Below are 20,506 nucleotides of genomic sequence, written 5' to 3'. Positions count from 1 at the left end.
GCTTCAGAGGGGTGGGTTCCCATAACCACACAGCCAGCGGACGCAGACCCGATGGGGACTCCGTCAATCGACCCGTGCTGATTCCTTCGCCCGGTGCCTTCCTGTTATGCACACTTATAAGCGAACACATGTGGCCCCATTGTACAAGTGTGAATATATATAAAATGCGTATCTGTATATGTTCCATGTGCCTACGCACGTACACATAGATTGTATAAAATCGTAGCTCTTATAAACAGGCAAATACACAGCTTTAGAAAGAATTCAGGATTTATCTACATCAATGGTTTCCGCTGAGCTCAGTCAAATACGATTAAGACACCACAAGGCGTCACGACCTTTTCAGAGAAGACGTACCAGGTCTGTGTCGTTCAGGGCTACCTGCAGTGAAGTGACTTTCCATAGAGAGCAGGGCTCGTGCGCTGTCTCCACGACGGCTCACACGATGAGCCAGAAGCACCGCTTTCCACTGAAACTCCGCGTGGTGACGATTGCAAACAGGTCTGCCACGGACCCGCTAAAGACGCGCCTTGAGAGCCGGTGGCTGCGTTCCCCGTCCCGCCCAGGAAAACGGAGTCCCTCGCGCAGCCTTCCCCGTTCGTCTGCTTCGTACACAACCGTGCACCACACAGCCTCATTTTACGCGCTGTTTGAATAACAGACTGGAAATTCTTGCAGGGCCATAGAGACGCCATACAAAGATGAGTTTTCCATAAAAACTCGTTTCAGCGGCTGTCAGGGCCCGCCGCCAAGTCCCCGTCCGCCATGAGGGCGCCTGCCTGGCTTTTGCAGCCGGAAGGCACCTGAGCGAGCCTGTGACGGGTCTGTGGTGACGGGAGGGGGCCCCCTCCACGGCCGCGGCCCCGTCTAAGGAGCCGGAGCCAAGTTCACGCAGCCTGTGCTCAGCAGGCTGGGCCGACGAGCGGTGCCGACTGGGCACCGGCACCTGTGTGGGAAGAACCTTCCTTCCTTGTGCGCCTAGCACCCCAGCACCTCCCACCCGAGTCAGCGCGGGTCTGGGACAGGCCGCGGGCACCGCCTTCCAGGGAGCAGGCGGCGAGGCCCGGAGACTCTGCTCTGACCTCCGTCCGCTGTCAGCTGCCGGCTCTCATCTCCTTCTTGTGAGTCTCAGGCCACCAATTCCAACCCTGCCGTCATCTGCACAACTACTCTTTCCTCCCCAGGACGCTCCAGGTGTGTGTCACCTTCCTCCTGTTACAGCTCAGGAAACTGAGGTTCTGGGTGTTTGAATGGCGAGCTCAAACTTCTCCAGCCCTGAACACGAGGGCCGGCCTTAAAGGCCAGACGTGTGCACCTCCGGGGCTCCCGCCAGCCCTCCTGCGGGCACAGCTGTCCTTCCAGGAACTGAGAACACAGGGACAGGCCACTCGGGAGGGAGGGCTGGGACGAGGACAGGGGTGTACTCCGTCTTCTCCTCCCCGAGACCCCCACGCCCCGTCTTGAACAAGGACAGGAGCGGCAGCAGCGTGGAGGACGGGGCATTCTGGAAACCGGCCCAAGGTGGGGCCAGCTGGCTCCTCCCCGTGTCAAGGCTCACGTCTATGTCCAGCGGCTCTCGTCCTAAGCTCTGTGAAAGTCTGATGGGTCCTTTGAAGTGTGTAGGTAATGTGTGCAGGTAATGGGTCACTCTCGGCGAAATTGTGTCAGTCACAAATCTCTGAGCTTTGTAAACGTCAAACAATCAGTTTCTAAAGCTGGATAATGGAGGCATCCAAAATTCCACCCCCTCTGCCCCGGGATGACCAGGCCTCCCGCGTGAAGGCGCTGCCCTCCCATCTGCAGGGGGTGGGGGGGGCGCCGCTGTGCCCCAGGGCCCCCCACCCCCGCACCCACTTTCCACACAGCGGGGTCCAGCAATACTGCCTGTGTCCCATCCCGCGGGGTTTCCAAAGAGCCTCGAGGGACCCATGTCTCCAGGCAGACAGCCCCGCAGGGGAACCCGACAGGGAGCTGCAGCCGGGGCCGTGAGGGGCCTTCGAACCTCAGGAGATCCAGGACACAAAACTCAGGGAGAAGGTGGATTGCCGGGATTAACCTGACGTGGTGACCGGTCCAGGCGCTTCGTGCCGTGTAAATGCCAAGACATGGGCTCCAGGCCCAAGGAGCAGTCCTTCCCCTGTGGAATTTTCCAGAAAGGCTCAGATACAGCAGTGCCTACACAGCCTCGCACGCTTCCTGCCGAATATTTTAAGTGGATGAAAGAGCCCAGCAGACACCTTTCTCTGGATTCATAAATAGGCTCCCACCTCATATTACAGGCCTGAATTTAATTTGTTTAATATTCCCAACACTAACGATGCCTATTTAAGACATCCTGTTAAAAGTTTGTAACATTAATTTAATGGAAAAATGCCAATATCACTCTGAGAACTCTATTAGGTTTTCTCCCCGTTAAATTAATGTTACTAACTTTTAATGGATGTTGTAATTAGATGTTATTATTAACGGGAATATTACCCAAATTAAAATCAGACCCTGCGAGAGACAAAAACGCACATTTACAAGTACATAAAGTCCCCGTGTCTGGACGTCCCGCGCACGCCTGTGGGGCCAGAGGCCCGGCCTGGCTCCCCCGGGGACCTGCCCAGAGCCGGCCGCCCGGCCCTGTGGCACAAAGCGTCCTCGGACCCCGCGCCACCGGCCCGGCCCCCACGTAGGAGAGAAAGTGCTGGCCCCCCACACACTGTGGGGGGCAGGGGGCCATCTCCCAATTTCACACTCAATTCAAGGGTCACACTCCATCCGGCCTGATTGGGTTCGGCAGTTTGAAATTGATTGTTTGGGTTGTAAAGCTTGCCTGCCTTCCGAGCCAATTTCAGAAAGAGGCTGCTAAGCGGCTAGGTTATCATGAGCCGGAGAGCAGAGACAGACGGAATGTCATGAATTCAGAGCTGCTGGGCCTGACCCTGGCCGGAGATGGGAAAGGGAAAAGGCCCGTTACCTGTCCCCTACGGACGGGCCGGCTTGCCCGGGCACCACAGGAAGGTCTCACCCGACACCCCCTGCTGGTGAAAAACGCTGGACACGAGGCAAGACGCAAGACAGAAAACCCGCCATCTGCCCCAAGTGGCCTCCCCCGCCATCTCACGTGGGGGTCTCAGAACCACACCTCAGAGCAGACCGCATCTGACCGAGAACCCTTTGTGCCTAAGGCGGGTTTGCTTCCGAGACAGTAAACACCCCGATGGGAACACGGGCTCGCTGTCAAGCAGGGACAGAGGTCCCAGTGAGAGCAAAGGCAAGGCTAGAGGTCCCCGCACGGAGGCCACAGACGGACAGAGTCCACAGATGCTCTCAACACAGACTCGGCACCGCAGTGTCCCTCTGTGCACAGCCTTTCCACTCTCTGTGGCCCCCAGCTGGTGGCGGACAGGGCAGCAAGGTCGTCACCGAGGAGGGATGAGCAGCTAGTCTGTCTGGAAAGACCTTTCTCTGCCACTGGGCTCGTCCCCCGCACTCCTCCCGGAAGCGATCTGTATGCCGTGTCATCCGAGGCTTCCTGTTTCCTTTTTCAGGTTACGTGCTTCCTGTCAGAGCAGATACGAGGACACGGCAGGGCCCGGGCTTGGGGGCCAAAAGTTGTGTAGTTCTACGTACACGCGGGAATCCCTCGACGTCCAGCCCCCCGGTCGGCGCGACGGGGCCGTGAAGTAATGACTAACACACTAGTGGTTTCGAGAACAAAGAAGCTGGCATCCTCGCTCGGCAAAGGCCGGCTGTGACCGATGCCATTACCTTTGCTAGCATCTCTCAGTTACTTCGTGTGTATGTTTATGAACAAAGAACTAACGGGGCGCCTGGGTGGCGCAGTCGGTTAAGCGTCCGACTTCAGCCAGGTCACGATCTCGCGGTCCGTGAGTTCGAGCCCCGCATCAGGCTCTGGGCTGATGGCTCAGAGCCTGGAGCCTGTTTCCGATTCTGTGTCTCCCTCTCTCTCTGCCCCTCCCCCGTTCATGCTCTGTCTCTCTCTGTCCCAAAAATGAATAAACGTTGAAAACAAAAAAAAAAAACAAAACAAAAAAAAAGAACTAGCTACGGGGACAAACGCAGAGCCAGAGCCTCAAGGACAGGTTCAAACACTTCTCGACAGCCTGTTTCCCAAGCCGGTGCGCTTCTGTGGATGGGAGCTCTGCCTGCTTCTCCCACTGCATCTGAACGGCGTGTTCCTGGGGAGACGGGGGGAGGTTGCATGAGCCAGGTCGTGCATAGGTCGACCTGTGAAGTCACCTACCCCATGGTAGAGGTCAAACAACACGAGACCCTCTCGGCAGACACAAAACGCATTTGACAAAATCTTACGCCCTCTCACGATGAAATGAGAAACTCAACCAACTAGACATGGGAGGAAGTTTTGTCTGCTTTAGTGAAGGCGCCTGCAGTAGACCACAGCTGAAACCAGCCCTAATGGTGAAAGATCAGGAACCAGACAGGGCGCCCCCCTCCTCGCCGCTGTGTTCCACGTTGTGCTGGAGGCGGAAGAAGAGACATCCCGGGCTGGAAATCGCAACAGCTACTGAAGGCAATAAGCAGGTTCGGCAAGGTTTCGGGACGGGAAAGATGAGCGGTCAATCTGGCCGGGGGAGGATGCCAGGCCTCCTGTGGGTGACGAATGTGGACGGGCTTTAGCAACGGTGTCGACCCAAGCCTGCAAGTTCACTCAGTACCACTCAGTCGTGTACCTGACAAGTGCACGTTTTATGCACATGGATTATACCTCAATCAAAAATAATGTGCCGATAATATTCAACATCTGTGGAAGTTGGCCCATTTCCAGGCACCAGGCATCCAGGACAGAAAAATAAAATAAAACGCACTGATGTGTCCACTCTCGGTAACCAGCGTCTGTCTTACCTTTTCCCTCAAACGAGACCTGATTTCGAACAAGCCCAAGAACCGCCTCCCAGGCTCACACAGACGTATTTCTGACGACACGTGTTACGCGACTGGGACCGTTACTCTGTCGAACAGTCAACTGCATAAAACAGCACTCTCTTGTGCACCTTCTGTGACACACGATTTTATAGAAAAGTAGTCTCGTCTTTCACTCCAACGAAAGTGACCTATCTGTGGAGGACCTTCCACTCAGGGAAAACGCGGTTCATTCCGAACCGTTCATTTCTTGTTATTAGTTTAGGCACAGAGGCTAAAAAGAGCCCCTGGGAGATGCAGCGAGCCGCGTGAACTGGAACCAGGCTCAGGCCTGGTTTCCACACCCTCTCGAGGGCTCACCTCCCAACAGCGAAAGGGAGATTTCGTCAGCGCTCAAGTCTGAAATGCTAAGAGAGTTTGCGGCATTCACGCCTTCCACGTCTACTGTTGTGGGACCCTCTTTCCCAAAAGTAAGGGCTAGTCTTTAAAAAAAGTGATTTTAAACACAACATGAAAGTCGGTGCAGCCTGTGGCTGGTGTTCCTGTCTTATTTATGTATTTATTTACTTACTTATTTAATGTTTATTTATCTATTTTGAGACAGAGAGTGAACACAAGCAGGGAAGGGGCAGAGGGAGGGAGGGAAAGAATCCCAAGCAGGCTCTGCACTGTCAACACAGAGTCCGACGTGGGGCTCAAACCCACGAGTCGCGAGATCGTGACCTGAGCCGAAACCAAGAGCTTAACCAACTGAGCCCCCCCGCAGCCCCTAGTCTGATGTTTTATTGCATTGTCTGATTCCATAAAGTGTATCGGTTCGCTCGTGCGTTCAGTCATACTTACTGAAAACGCGGATTGACTCGCAGGACTGGCAATGAGTATCTCTGGAATTGACTCATCAATGCTTAGAATGTGGGCGTCCTTGAGAAGCATTTGGGAGACTGAGAGCAGGGCATCTGCTCGGGCCCTCCATCCGGGCACCATCACACGACCTCCGGGGTGGCCAGCGTCCAAGGCTGACCCGTCCCGACTGCCATTCCGTCCAGTCTGTTGCTCAGAACTCCCCACCGGGCAAGGCTTTCGGGGAGACACTGGTTTGTGACGCACGCTTGTGTTGCAACCCGGCGACCAGTCTGTGAACCACGCAGCTGCACGTGGGGGGTGGGGAGCAGGGGAGACACTGGGGTGTGGTCCCGATCACGGACGTGCCAGGCCCTTGTGCCTCGAGGCTCACTCACACCAGGTCGACACTCAGGAAGCAGGTCAGTCTCTGCTACGGGTGGCACGATGGCCTTGCCCCAGGACCCACGGACCGGCATGTTCTCACCGGGCTCCGGCCCCGCAGCGTCTCTCTCCCCACTTCCTTCACCATGTCCCAGCTCTGACCGCTGGCTCAAGGCTGGAATCTGGGCGAAGGGTTTATTAGGGGCCACACTCAGCCCCTCACTCGCCCTGCTCTCTTCCCACTGTGGATGCTGACAGGACCTCCCGGGAGGCCCTTCCCTTTGCTTGCAGGGGCGTCGTGTTCCATCGCCACCTCCCTGCGGGTCAGGCCCCTGGCTGCCCTGTGACATCGCTGATGGTCGTGGAGACCCGGCCCCTGAGCACCGTCACCCACCTCTCCCGCCTCGGGCAGCCATCGTCCCCACAGCTGTTCAGCAGCCCAGCCCTGGACTACAAGGACGGCCTCCCCTGGACATTTCAGTCATTCAGGTCTGCCTTCCACAGACCATTCTTGGAATGGTCTGCGCACACAGGGGCAGCCGCAGGGCTGGGGCGGAGACCCTGGGCCTGCCACGTGTGTGGCTTCCACCCTCGGTGGGACGGCCACGTCTTCCCTCCAACCTCAGGCCCTGGAAGAACAGTAAGCCCGTACGGGCTCTGCGACACTTCCCCTGATGTTTTCCTTTGCTTCAGGGTAGTCCGTAGAGTGTGGATGGAGCCCCTGAGGGTTAACCGTGTGTCACCCAAAGTGACTGGCACCCGTTCTCAGCGAATACCTGTCGGCCATGGAACTGTCGACTCAGTAATGTTCCTAAGTGAGTCTTGAAAAGCGATGTCTTCCCCGTCACCAACGAGGCAAATTCTCTGCCCGGAACCTCCCAGAAGTGCCAGGACAGGAAAGGAGGAAGGCGTTGAGGAGGAGGGCGACGAGGTCAGCCACGGGGAGGCCGGGAGGGTCTGCGGCTTCTACAGCGGTGACCATTCTTTGGGGCACGTGTGGGGACAGCATAGAATGCCCTTGGTCTCAGCCTATCAAGCCACAGGGACAGCATCTTGGGTTTAAGAGAAGTCTGGAAAAGACTTGTGAGCAGAGCCCGGCTGGTCCCGCTCGGAGACGGGGAAACCCCTGCACGAGTCAGTAGCTGGGACTCCAGGAGGCGGTGAGCAGCCGAGTCTGACCCTCAGCCAGAGAAAGAGAAGCTGTATTTCCACACGGCCAGCCTCAGAAAATGCAACACTCGGTGCCTCATTAGGACGCCCCGTGTGATGATGGCGTCCGAGAGCCTGTCCGGCCCCCCAGGCATCGGTGTCCTGGCACCCACACCCTCGAGCACCTGGGCCTCCGGGAATCACCTAGTCTGGGGCACGGTGGCCCCTGGTGCGGGTAGCCCGCCGCCCACTGACCCCGGCTCTGCTCTGTGACCCCGTCCGGCCAGCAGGGGAGCCGGTGTCCTCGCACCGTCCCCTGAAGCCATCCCGGGAAGGCAGCCGGCTGTCCTCCGTCTCCCAGGCAGCGTGTGGAGGCCAAGGGTCGGGGCGGTGGTGTCTCCTGTTTTCTTAACCCCCCCTGGAAGCGCTGCAGTCCCAGGCAGTAAAGAAAACTTGGGTGGCACTTGAAGTAACCCTGGGAAACCCCCCTCCGCCGTCCAGCCTGCGCGCGGCAGGCGGCCAGCGTCACCCGACTGGGTACGGAGCCAGCTAAGGTGAGCGCGGGCGCCTCGCGGTCGTCCCCTGGGTGACACGTGGGCGTGGGGGTGCTCTCCGCGGTGCCCAAAGCCCAGCTCTGTCCACACCCCACACCCAGGCCACCGTTCCAGTGACGCCAGAGGCCCTGGGTGACAAGGACTAGGCTGGTTTGTTCACCCAAAAGTGAGAGCTTGAGGGACACCGGTCTCCTCGGCCGGCACCGAGTCGGTCAGCCAACGTTGGGGCAGGGCAACAATATCCCCATTTCGGGCCTCTCGTCCGACCCGTGCCTGGTGCTGGGAGGATGGGGTTCCAGAGGGCTCAGGGTGTGTGCCCAGCCCGGCCGCTATTTGAACGAAAGCGAATTCCAAGAGCTGGACAGAAGATCTGGAAGCCTTACTCACCTTCTTTCCCTCACCCCCACACCCGTCTTTGCTAGAATTTCTTCCCATTTCTTTGCCGGTTCCCATCAGGCTCAGGCTGCGTCACCGCCTATGGGGGGCCGTGGCCAGAAGGGTCGGAAACGAGGCCAGCGCGTTCCTACGTTCTTCCCTTCGTGCACAAAGCTGGCAGCACTGGGTGTAAACAGGGTGCGAGGCCAGAGACACCCCCACTGCCTTCAGCCGTGATGTCCACTCCAGGCCACGACCAAGGCAGGGTGTCCAGGGCAGCTCCCGCCCGGGCCTGGGGGAGGCGGTGTAGACAACAGGGAGGGAGGCCTTCAGGGGGTGCTGGGCTCCAGGCCCTGGGCTGCCCTCTCGGGTCTCAAGATGCTGGCACGGCCATGGCCATCGCTGTCTTCCTGACGTGGGGCGGGAGAGCCACGCTGGCGTCCGAGTGCGTGGGAAGGATGGAGATAACCCGCAAAGATGATGGGTCCTCGAGTGGACGATGCCCACTGCCCCCGGCTCGGGGGGGGAATGAGCACACAGCCCCTGGAAAGGAAGCACCCGGATGCCATTTTCTCAGACAACACCCACCCACCCCCCGCCTGGGGTGGCCTCCGTGGAAATTACGTCTGAGCCCTGTGGAGTATATGGAGATACCGCATATTTGGTAATATCGGTCTTCTGATTACGTAACGGTGCGGGGCCCGTGGCGAGGTGAACGTGCCAGTCTCTAGGCGTCCTCTCTCCTGCCGGAGCCCGGGTGCAAGCCAACATCTGCAGGGAAAACATTTAAGGGGACCCCGATGGCTTCGCCCATGTGTGCGGAACATATGTTTGGAAGCCTATTAAACAAAAGAGCGCAAAACAGCCTTGTCAGAAAGTTTTAGATCAAGCACTCACTCTTCCTGAATATTTTTTAATTGGTCAATTAGTTCTGGAAGTGTTTGGGGGAAGCATTTACTCAAAGGAGCAGTGTGTACGGGTCTGTTTGAGATTATCTGGATCCTAAACGCCTAGTCTTCCAGCGGAACTTTGGGCTGGGTCTACACACACCACAACCGATGCAATTGTTTGGACTAATTGGCTGGGCACCAACCAGGTGTTTGACCAAGATGGAGTCAGGAGGCGGACGGAGCCGGGAACCCGCCCTTCACTCCAACAGCCAGTTCCCGACCGGTTTTCTAGCTGAGAAGTTTCAAGCACACTTGCAAACGCTGTGAACCACAATGCGAATGCAGAGCAACGTTTGTATTTCAATCTTTCCGTGGACATATTTGAAGCTGTGATTAGAGAGTGGCCCGCACCTCGGTTAGGACGCCCACTGAGACACGGGAATTGCCGAGGCATCTTGAGTCTTCGCGGAACGTTTGTCTCCTTTATGCTAATTATCCGTGAGCAGATATTCTGTCTGAACCATTACAAACTGCTTCCCCTTGTCTTTAATTGGGTTTTCTTAACTCGCATCTATTGTTGAATCGGAACAATGACACAAAAAGTAGAAACGGAAAGTCTGAGTGACAACCGCATTGTGGTGGCTAATTTGAACAGGTGGGCAGATGGAAACAGCTAGCGACTTGCTTCGTTTCAGCTTGCGTGTAAAAGTTTATAATGATCTGCTACTTTTTCAAATATGGGTCCACAAACCGAGCTGGAGTTTATCTGTAGATTTTGCACAGCTACGCGCAGCGCGTGTGACCGAGCCCTTCCGGCAGGCGGGAGACGGGAAAACAGCAGTCGGGCCAGCCAGGCAGGTGAACGGCAGGAACTGAGTGTTGGAAACAGTAGGCGTGTTCTTCCTGAGGAGGACTGATGTTGGCCCAAACAGGAGCGGGTGCTTTGATTGCCAGCAGGTTGCTAGAGGTCAGTGTGTTAGCGTTTAGGGGAAGTAAGAGCAGGGACAACACGAGCCCGGTCCCGTCACGGCTTTCACGGTGTTACAAGGACAAGGAGCAGACTGGCGTCAACAACCCCCAGCCGGTTTACTCAAAGCTGCCTCAGTGACATCGCGTCGAGCCACGATGGGGGGCCGATGCCGGGTTAGGGCTCTGAGCAGAGCTCCGCCGCCTGGAGGGCCAGGGCCAGGAGACACGGCGGGAGGGGCGCGGGGCAGAGGAGCACCGTCTGACGTCAGGACTCTCAGGAGGCGGCGGGAGAGGGAGGAGGCAGGTCTACAGGAGCACGTAAGCGCTCGCACGGCGGACCGCCTGCCCTCGAGGGCGTCCAGGGAAACGGGTGCCCCTGTGCCTCAGCCCGAGGGACAGCCGCCACCGTGCAGAACCACGCCGTGCCCGTCTACGCAGCACAGGTTCACCTCTCCGCAAAGGAACGCGGCTACGGGGTGCTTGCTTTCTGTTTACAAAGCGAAGTTGGATCCAACTGGTGACACATCATCGGAGTATGCGTTCCAAACCCACGTTTTGTTCAGAGACCGTGGGGACCAGCCACGTGCTGTAAACACACATGGGTTCATACGACCACCCACAAGTTCTCGCTCAGAACCGCCCGCCGCACACCCGAAGGTTCCTTCTTCACTTCCCATTAACGCACAAACAGCAACAGAAGCCGCGGCTTTTCCTAACAGCCACATCTTCCCAGGGAAGGATCTCTAGTTTTGCCCAATAAGAATTTTTGACACTTTTGCTGGTGCTTCCGCTCTCCTGTTCGATCACTGGGGTTTTTTTGTCCTTACCTCTGCCCTGAATGGTGGGGAATGATATGGTCGCCCGTTTACCAAAGTCGGCTTGGTCTGCGCTTCGCTCCCGCACACGACCCCCCCACCTCCCAGCCTCAGGCGTGTCCCTCCAGCCCAACAAAGGGTCTCGCGATGGTGCTGAGGAGGCCGCCTGTCCCTCCCAGCGGCAGCGCTCGGGGCCCCGAAACTAGAACCGTGTGCACAGAGCACAAAGCCAGCACGGAAGCCACGTGGGCACGAGCTGGGCTGTCGCGGGGTGGGGACACGTGTGCAAACACAGCGGGCGGGAGCTCCTCCCTGAGGCCAGACGGGTGCCTGGAGTCAAGCGCACTCATATTTCCTCATCTCGGTGCTAAAGAGAACGTGCGTTTGGGACTTGATCAGTTACACGCTAATCTAATGGTCAATGACATTATTTTCCATTGTTAAAAATCACATAATTGCTTGGAATCTCCCCCAAAAATGCAGGTTAGTAAAATCAGAACAACCAAGTTGGCAAGCGGGGGAAGAAATGAATTAAAATTAAAATTATTTAGTAATTCAAAGTTTTAAAGGCTCTAAAAAGGGAAGAAAGAAACCTGATCGCAGAAAGTTGCACATATTCACACAAGCGATGTGAGTGTCACAGAAAAAAAACACAAGTTCTTGAAAAGGATACATCGATGGCCTGTGTGTGAAAAATGTACGACAGGTTACATAATCAAAGATCCTGAGTTTTTCTTAGAACACACTTAAAGTGTACCTTCTTAGAAATTTTCCAAATTACTTCTTGCATAAACAAATAACATATAATCACTGCGAATTAAATGTGAACATTTCCCCAATGATACGATGATGTTTGATTTTTGACATTCATTATCAATGATGCCGATTTTTAGAATTAATTTTCCCCTCTGAAGATAAATCTACTTAACTGTAAGAAAAACAAAGTCTGCACTTTCCAGGAATAGTCTGGAGTGGAGGAGAAAGTTCCCCGGAGCTTCAGGTCAGAGCCCCGGCGTCTGGGGGCATGACTATGCGTGTAATAAAGCTTCATTCCCACTATAAATCAGTTTAATAGTTTCCAGTGTAAATGGAATACCTGATTTCCCCAGTTTTTAATAGGGGCAGTTTAAAATGCAATATTTCTATGTATTCCCAACAGTTTGAGTGACTTAATTTCAAAGTTACAGAAACTGCTATGTTCTCACTCCATAATTTAAAAAAAAAAATGTTTTTGACGATAAACAGCAGTTGAGTCAATTTAGCAGTGACAAAGAATGTTTTCAAATATAAATGCAGTGTTCAAACAGTTATTTCAACAGCAGACTTGTCATGTTGATGTAGCTGGGCATCATAAAGACTGTTTAAAACTGTAAATTTAACTGTTAAAATTAGCAGTTACCCTTGGCTGCAAGCACTGGCTAAAACGAAGCAATAACGAATGCAAACAACGTCAAAAGTGTTCGTTTTTTTCAAATGTCAACTTTTTTTGCCATTTGTTGCTGTTTTCCTCGAGCACGATGTAGGATCATATTTTGAAAGCAGAAGGGATATTCTGGGAAATCTGCTGCCAAACCAAGTGTTCAATCAGCGCAGAAGCAGGGGGAAGGGGCCGTCGGTCCCTGCGGCCGGGGCACCCACGGGAGGCGTCAGAGTCGACGGGGTCGCTGAGCCTCCCTCCTCCCGGAGCGGGATCTGCTCATCAGGCGTGAGCCTAACCACCCTCCGCGTAGACTCCTGGTTAGATGAGCGGCCGACCGCGCACCCGTACTGGCCGCCCAGCTCCGCGGCTACCTCGGTGGGACACGCGCTGTGTAAGGAACGGCATTCCGGGAGAAACCGTTACCCGCAGCGCTGGGCGGCCAGCCCGCGCCACGGCCCCTGGATCCTTTGGACCACGTCTAACAAGGAGTCCTGAACCCAAACGTGGGGGTAAGTGGTTAAACCAAGCCCTCTGGAAACACACACGCGCACGACCTGCCCTGCGGCGTTTGCCATCTTCCTCAGTGCACAAACTCCCCCGAAGGCCAGTGTGGGCGCCAACGTGAGGGGACTGACACGTATGGGAAGATGCACGCCGCTGAATCTTGAAAACCTATAGCCATTGTCTTCAGCATGTCGTGTGGACTGTGAATCGAGCACTGTAAACTGAACATCGTGCGGGGTCCCAAGGTGACCCTCAACGATGGCTCGTTCAGGGGTTCCCAGCCATCAAGAAACCAGGTTCTGTGTCCTTTGCCGCAGTCACCATTGGCCGTCCTGTCCTCGGGGAGGGCTCTGACCGTGGGAGCCAGCTCCACCCGTGACCCCTGGGAGCCACTCAGTCCCCGAGCAGCCGTCTGGGAGACCACAGGGACAGGTGCCTCCACTCAGTCCTCGAGCAGCCTTCCAGGGGACCACAGGGACAGGTGTCTACCTGGTCCCCAAGCAGCCATCTGGGAGACCACAGGGACAGGCGCCCGCTCGGGGACCACAGGGACAGGTGCCAAATTTGTCCCCAAGCAGCTGTCCAAGAGACCACAGGGACAGGTGCCCACTCAGTCCCCAAGCAGCCATCTGGGAGACCACAGGGACAGGTGCCCACTCGGTCCCCGAGCAGCTGTCTGGGAGACCACAGGGACAGGTGCCTCCACTCAGTCCTCGAGCAGCCTTCCAGGGGACCACAGGGACAGGTGCCTACCTGGTCCCCAAGCAGCCATCTGGGAGACCACAAGGATAGGTGCCCACTTTGTCCCCAATCAGCCGTCTGGGAGACCACAGGGACAGGTGCCCACTCGGTCCCCAAGCAGCTGTCTGGGAGACCACAGGGACAGGTGCCCGCTTGGTCCCCAAGCAGCTGTCTGGGAGACCACAGGGACAGGCGCCTCCACTCAGTCCCTGAGCAGCCTTCCAGGGGACCACAGGGACAGGTGTCTACCTGGTCCCCAAGCAGCCATCTGGGAGACCACAGGGACATGCGCCCGCTCGGGGACCACAGGGACAGGTGCCAAATTTGTCCCCAAGCAGCTGTCCAAGAGACCACAGGGACAGGTGCCCACTCAGTCCCCAAGCAGCCATCCAGGAGACCACAGGGACAGGTGCCCACTTTGTCCCCAAGCAGCCGTCTAGGAGACCACAGGGACAGGCGCCTCCACTCAGTCCCTGAGCAGCCTTCCAGGGGACCACAGGGACAGGTGTCTACCTGGTCCCCAAGCAGCCATCTGGGAGACCACAGGGACATGCGCCCGCTCGGGGACCACAGGGACAGGTGCCAAATTTGTCCCCAAGCAGCTGTCCAAGAGACCACAGGGACAGGTGCCCACTCAGTCCCCAAGCAGCCATCCAGGAGACCACAGGGACAGGTGCCCACTTTGTCCCCAAGCAGCCGTCTAGGAGACCACAGGGACAGGTGCCTCCACTCAGTCCCTGAGCAGCCTTCCAGGGGACCACAGGGACAGGTGTCTACCTGGTCCCCAAGCAGCCATCTGGGAGACCACAGGGACATGCGCCCGCTCGGGGACCACAGGGACAGGTGCCAAATTTGTCCCCAAGCAGCTGTCCAAGAGACCACAGGGACAGGTGCCCACTCAGTCCCCAAGCAGCCATCCGGGAGACCACAGGGACAGGTGCCCACTTTGTCCCCAAGCAGCCGTCTAGGAGACCACAGGGACAGGCGCCTCCACTCAGTCCCTGAGCAGCCTTCCAGGGGACCACAGGGACAGGTGTCTACCTGGTCCCCAAGCAGCCATCTGGGAGACTACAGGGCCAGGCGCCCACTCGGGGACCACAGGGACAGGTGCCCACTCAGTCCTCAAGCAGCCATCTGGGAGACCACAGGGACAGGTGTCCACTTTGTCCCCAAGCAGCTGTCCAAGAGACCACAGGGACAGGTGCCCACTCGGTCCCCGAGCAGCCGTCCAAGAGACCACAGGGACAGGTGCCCACTCGGGGACCACAGGGACAGGTGCCAAATTTGTCCCCAAGCAGCTGTCCAAGAGACCACAGGGACAGGTGCCCACTCAGTCCCCAAGCAGCCATCCAGGAGACCACAGGGACAGGCGCCCCCACTCAGTCCCGAGCAGCCTTCCAGGGGACCAGGGACAAGGTGGAGGGTGGGGCTTCTACCCCCGGGGGGCACCGGGCTCCATGTCGCACGACGCACCCTCTATGCTGGCTGATGCGCCACAGGCGGCGGACAGGAGCAGACATGGGAAGCCTCAAAGGGCTTCTGAAAGACGGAACGGAAAGGGGGGAAGGCAGCTTGGGGTCAGCAGCGCCACGACCCTTCATTCAAGGGCTGTAGTAACTCCTCACACCAAGAACCTCAGAGGGGAGAGGCCGGAAGGAAGAAGGGCCCTCGTGGAGGGAACACGACAGGCGACTGGAGGACTTTAATGCGAACAAGGAACAGTCAGATGCACCCTGGAAAGGCGGCCGGAAGGCTGTTGGCCGGTCAGCCGCTGCGGTGAGTAGGTGAGTGACTCTGAGGCCGGGGTTGAGGCGGCAGGTGCAGAGGACGGGGAGGAAGCACCGCATACAACTGGCGCCCACGCCGCCACGGGGAGGCTGCTGCCGGGTCTGGGGACCCACGTGTGCCGTGTCGGGCCTCCGAGGTCCCGGGAGGGGCTCCGTTTGTGTGGATCTCTGCAGTCGCGGTAGCAGGAGGCCAGCCTCTTCGGACGGGTCCTGGGGTTTCCTGAAACTATTAAGTAAAAATTGAAATCATGTAGCTCCAGACAAGGGAGTAAGACACCCGTGAACACTGATGCAGTAACGCTGACCCTGTCTCTTCAGTTGAAGTGACACGTGTGTTAACCGGGTGTCTTATGAACCGTGGGATCTACCACATCTGGGCTCACGTGAGAAGGAACCACGATGACCCCACATGTCCTGGGAGGACCCCGCCAAGGCACTAAATCCCCAATGCGTCGCTCAGCCAAAGGGGCCTCACTGTCGGAACAGGTTCGCCGATGCCAGTCCGAGCTGCGAAGGATTCAATGAGCCTGATAATAATGATGCCGCCATTTTGTATTTATAGAACGTAAAGCATTTTCACGGGTACTTTTCCCAGTAGACCCCAAAGTTTGTGTTAAGGCATCTTGGAAAAGGGCATCTTGCCTATCATGACCACAACACACCCAATACCATAATAAGACCAAGAGCCTTGGAGAAGGCCGTGGGCGTTTGGTGGGACTTGATCCAATCTGGATTCAATCTGGGACTGGATTCAACCAGCACAGCAAACGCCATCCCAGAACACAAGGGGGTTTGCGTGTTGCACCTTCTAGTGAGGTACCGTTTGGGAGTGGAGGTGTTGGCACTCTGACAGGGAGCCCGCCACGGGAAGAAGGTCCAGGTCTGTCCCCGCTCAGTGTTCGTGTGGTGTTAGCTTCAGTCTCCTGCCTGCGGGACGGACATGCCTGGTCCCTCGCTGCCCCCAAGGACCGTGAGGGTCAAACCAAGTGGTGCATGTTAACGCTGTGTAGACTTCACACAAAAGTGCGTGTTATTAATCATCATCATATCGTAAAGTAGCATAGATGTAGGACTGTGCTAAAATCAATGCAGGAAAAATGACCCTGCTTGGAAATGTCACTTGCTCCCTAAATATCAACACGGCCACACACACGCAGAAATGAGTTGACGGTTTTGAACTCACTGAGTGTTCCTCACCCGTTATTAACTAGGAAACATCTGAGCACAGCACAGAGATGCCTTTCTAAGACTGATATGAACTGAACCAGCACCCTAGTGAAACGTTTCAATAACTTTTGGTATAATACTAAAACATTAAATACACTGTTTTATATGTGCTATGGAAGTGTCAGTAAGTCAGACCTTCATGTAATCATGTAATAAAAGTGTATTTGTTTTAGCACTTGGCTATGAATAGGAGAGAAGAGAAAAAATGAATAGAACGAGTAGAATTGAATTGAATTGAATTGAACTGAATTGAATTTTTGGCTTAAAAAACTTACGAGTTTATAGTTCAGGCACCAGAGCTCCATACAGCTTAACAGGTTTTTCCCAAATCGGCTCAACATTTTATTCAGAGTCACTTGACCAAAAAAATCAGTCGTTCTTTCCAAATGAGACAGAGTTCGTGGCAAGTGCAAATTCCACATTTTCCACCAGAATCGAATAGAATTACCTCATTTAGTGGTTAGTGGTGGATGCATATGAGCACACAGCCCCTCGTCCGTTCTCTGAAGCATTGGGGCGACCCCAGGGGCACGGCAGCGAAGGGGGAGATGGAAGGGGTTTCCCAGAACACGGTGGAAGGGGCTAGGCGGGTCCGGACCTCAGCTGCTCTTCTGTGAAAGGTTTATATGTGTGTTTCTTCCCCAGAAGCTGGAAGAGTTGCTCTACGACCTGCTCCTTCTGAGTCCCCCCAAAAGCCAACCTACGAGGCCCATAATGCCCAGAGCCGTTCAGGTGGGTGCACCCCTAAGTAAACTGTGTAAGCGTGAAAGTACTGTTCGACTCTCCCGCCGAGTTAGGGAGGAAGTTTCCACGATCCGCGACCTGGCCATCACAGACCCAGCCCTCAAGGGGGAGATACTGGTCTTATCACATTGCAAGACAGAGGATGTGCGTCTTGTAGGTTTTATTGTTATAGCAAGATGAGCATTAGCCCTTTCAGAAAAAGCTGCCAAACGTGAATGCTTGTGAACAAATGTTTGCCAAATTAAAAAAACATATATTTTTCATTAATGTTTCTGCATCATCTGTGATTCCATCCAACTTCCCTTTAGACGTGCAGCTAAAGTGTGTCGGGCACGTGGCCCAGTGGGTAGCAGGTGAGCGGGGCCCCGAATAGCGCTGCCGCGTCTCCTCAAACACACACAGAGCAGTGGTTCCTGGGGGCTCCTGGGGGCTCCCGGGGGCTCCCGGGAGCCGAGTGCAGAGAAAGGGAGGTGCACACTAATCTTACGAAGCCCCGCCGACGCGCAATATTTACGGGACGGGTGTCGGTGGCCCCACGCCCGCCAAACACGGCCGGGAAAGCTCCCGGCGTCACAGTCGGCCCCGCCACGCCAACCTGCCCACAGCGCCCGTGAGCTCCACCGTCCCGCGTCAGTTCTTACGGGCATCGGGGCACGAACGCTGTGGGTGTCCTAGTTACACGTAATCGTCCCCAACACGGACGCGTCCCTGACTCTCAGGCAACGGCTCGGCAGCGTCCTTTCTCCCCGAGAGCGGCCAGGGTGTCGGTGACTCTGTCGGGGCTCCTGCGCCATCACGGCCCCCGTCCACACCGAGGCTGAGCCCGTGTCAACACGCGGGCGCCGCGGTCACCTTGGCAGGGGCAGAAGGGTCGTCTCTGCAGGCTGGCTGGGGACAGCGACACCTCTCGGTGACGTCCACACGTCTGGAGGCCAGAATCCTCACTCGCTTCCTCCTCTTCACGCAGGGCATTTGGCCACGTGAGCCTCGGTTTCCCCATCTCCTCTTCCCTCACGTGGTCTGTTCGTTGTGGCCGTGGGTGGTGAGTAATCCAGGTGGGAGGGCCCAAGAACGTGGGGCGGTGTGGTCAGCACCAGCTCCCGCTGGCAGGACGCCCCCCAGGGGCTAGATCTACGCAGACGCTCTTCTGTTGGCCGAGGAGCCCAGTGGCCGACGAGCCGGGACGTGTCCTCTCTCCTCACAAAGCGGGGAAGACGCCCAGCGTCACAGCATTTCCTGTTCGGGCGGACCAGGCAACTTAAGCAGCTAGAACCTGCTCACGCTCTTGTTTCCGTTCCCGTGTCAGACCCACCGCCCCGGCTGCCTGCCCCTCCGCGGACTGGGCGCGAGCTCAGCCGCCCTCTCTGGGCACCGGCTCCCACCTGGGCCACGTCGGCAGCCAACGGAGAGACGCGGAGAAGGCGTCCTGCAGCCAGGGCCCAGCGCCCGTGGGGTGCGCCCTTCCCCGCTCGGCACACCCCGCCACACCCCGCCCGCAAGCCGCCCAGGCTCAGGTGCTCCCTGCCCCGCACCCCTGCACCCCTTGCGACCCTGCACCCGCTGCACCCCCGTGCCCCCGCACCCCCATCACCCCTGCACCCCTGCACCCCCGACCCCTCTGCACCCGCTGCACCCCCGCACCTTCATCTGCCACCGCATCCTTGCCAGCCGAATCGCAGGCCGCCTTCCCAGCCTCCGGGGCTGAGTCTCAGACTCTCTGCCCAACTGCGACCAAAGGCTACCCTTCCTTCGCCTGGAACCTGGTCCTGCCCAGAGGGGGACGGGGCTCTGCCCTCCTGTCCCCTGCACCACACACAGCCCCGTCTCCGCACCGGGGCCCCGGCGGCACCCGCTCCCCACCGTCCGCCCCGCCCCGGACCCCACCTTCTCTGCACAGAGGGACTGCGTTGTGCCCGTTTTCAGCACAGAGCGCGGAGCCTGGACGTTAGGGGCTCCCCAGTGAACGTGGACTAAACGGAACTGCGATGTCGCACCTTGTGATGGGGGACCCGTCCGTCCACTCTGTGACTCTCACCCGCGGGCCCCAGGCCCCCCCAGCTCACCCGCCCACGCTGACGGAAGTGGCTGGTGCAAGGTTTACACACAGTGGACGCACTTCTCTCCCTAAACCGTCAAAACCAATATGGGGACGTGTGGCTCGGTCGGTTCCAGCAGTCCTCCCTGGCCGCCACTTCTCAGCACTGACGTTTAAAACCCTGAAACTTCGGGGCGCCTGGGTGGCTCAGTCGGTTGAGCGGCCCACTTTGGCTCAGGTCATGATCTCGCGGTCCGTGGGTTCAAGTCCCGCGTCGGGCTCTGTGCTGACAGCTCGGAGCCTGGAGCCTGCTTCGGATTCTGTGTCTCCCTCTCTCTCTGCCCCTCCCCCGCTCATGCTCTGTCTCTCTCTGTCTCAGAAATAAATAAACATTAAAAAAAACTTTTTTTTTTTAAATAAAACCCTGAAACTTCAATTCAACCAAGTCCTGAAACAGCCTTCCTTTTACCCTAAGAAGGAGCCGCTCCGATTCCCGGCGGAGTGGACCCACATCCCCATAGGCTCGGGAAGCAGACCCGCTCCCTCCGAGCACGCAGACCCCAGCGCTGCCTGGGGGCCGTGTGCCACCCACGCCCACGTCCTCGATGTCCTCAGACATCACAGACACCTGTAAAGGATTATTTTTTTCAAGCCCTGTCGCTTTTCCAAATGCAGGAGTGATGACTGTGTCCCCCACCCCCTCCCAAGGTTTCTCAACCTTCTGGAGAAGGTGCAGCCTTCCATGCACGTGGCTGACCTGTCCCTTCACAGCAGGAGCCGGCCACCTCCTGCACAGGCCAGGCCCCTGTCCCTCCCCGGGGCGTTGGCACGGCCCCAGCGGCCCGTCCACACCAGGGCGAGGCGCAGCGAGGTAGGAAGCCCAAGGAAATGGCCCGCAGAGCCCAGGGCACAAGGCAGAGCTGGGAGACGCTGGGGCCACCAGGCCCGGGTGGTGTCACAGGTACTAAGTAGGTCCACACAGGCAGCCTGCTGGGATGCCTGCAGGAGAAGGCCCCACGTGGGGTTAGGTATTTGCAACCTTTTCAGAGAAAAGCTACCTACGAAAGAGTCAGGATTCTTCGAAGTCATAAATTATTTCTTGAAATCATGAATTATTTCTTTTCCCGCTCAATTCAGGACTTCCTCCCTGGGTCGGCTCAAAGGCCCGCATCTGAGATGCCC

The sequence above is a fragment of the Lynx rufus genome, unplaced genomic scaffold (assembly GCF_022079265.1).
Source record: "Lynx rufus isolate CCGP_SWC_20201006 ecotype Redwood Valley unplaced genomic scaffold, mLynRuf1.p SCAF_20, whole genome shotgun sequence".
Lineage (NCBI taxonomy): Eukaryota > Metazoa > Chordata > Mammalia > Carnivora > Felidae > Lynx > Lynx rufus.
Note: the sequence above shows the minus strand (reverse complement) of the source record.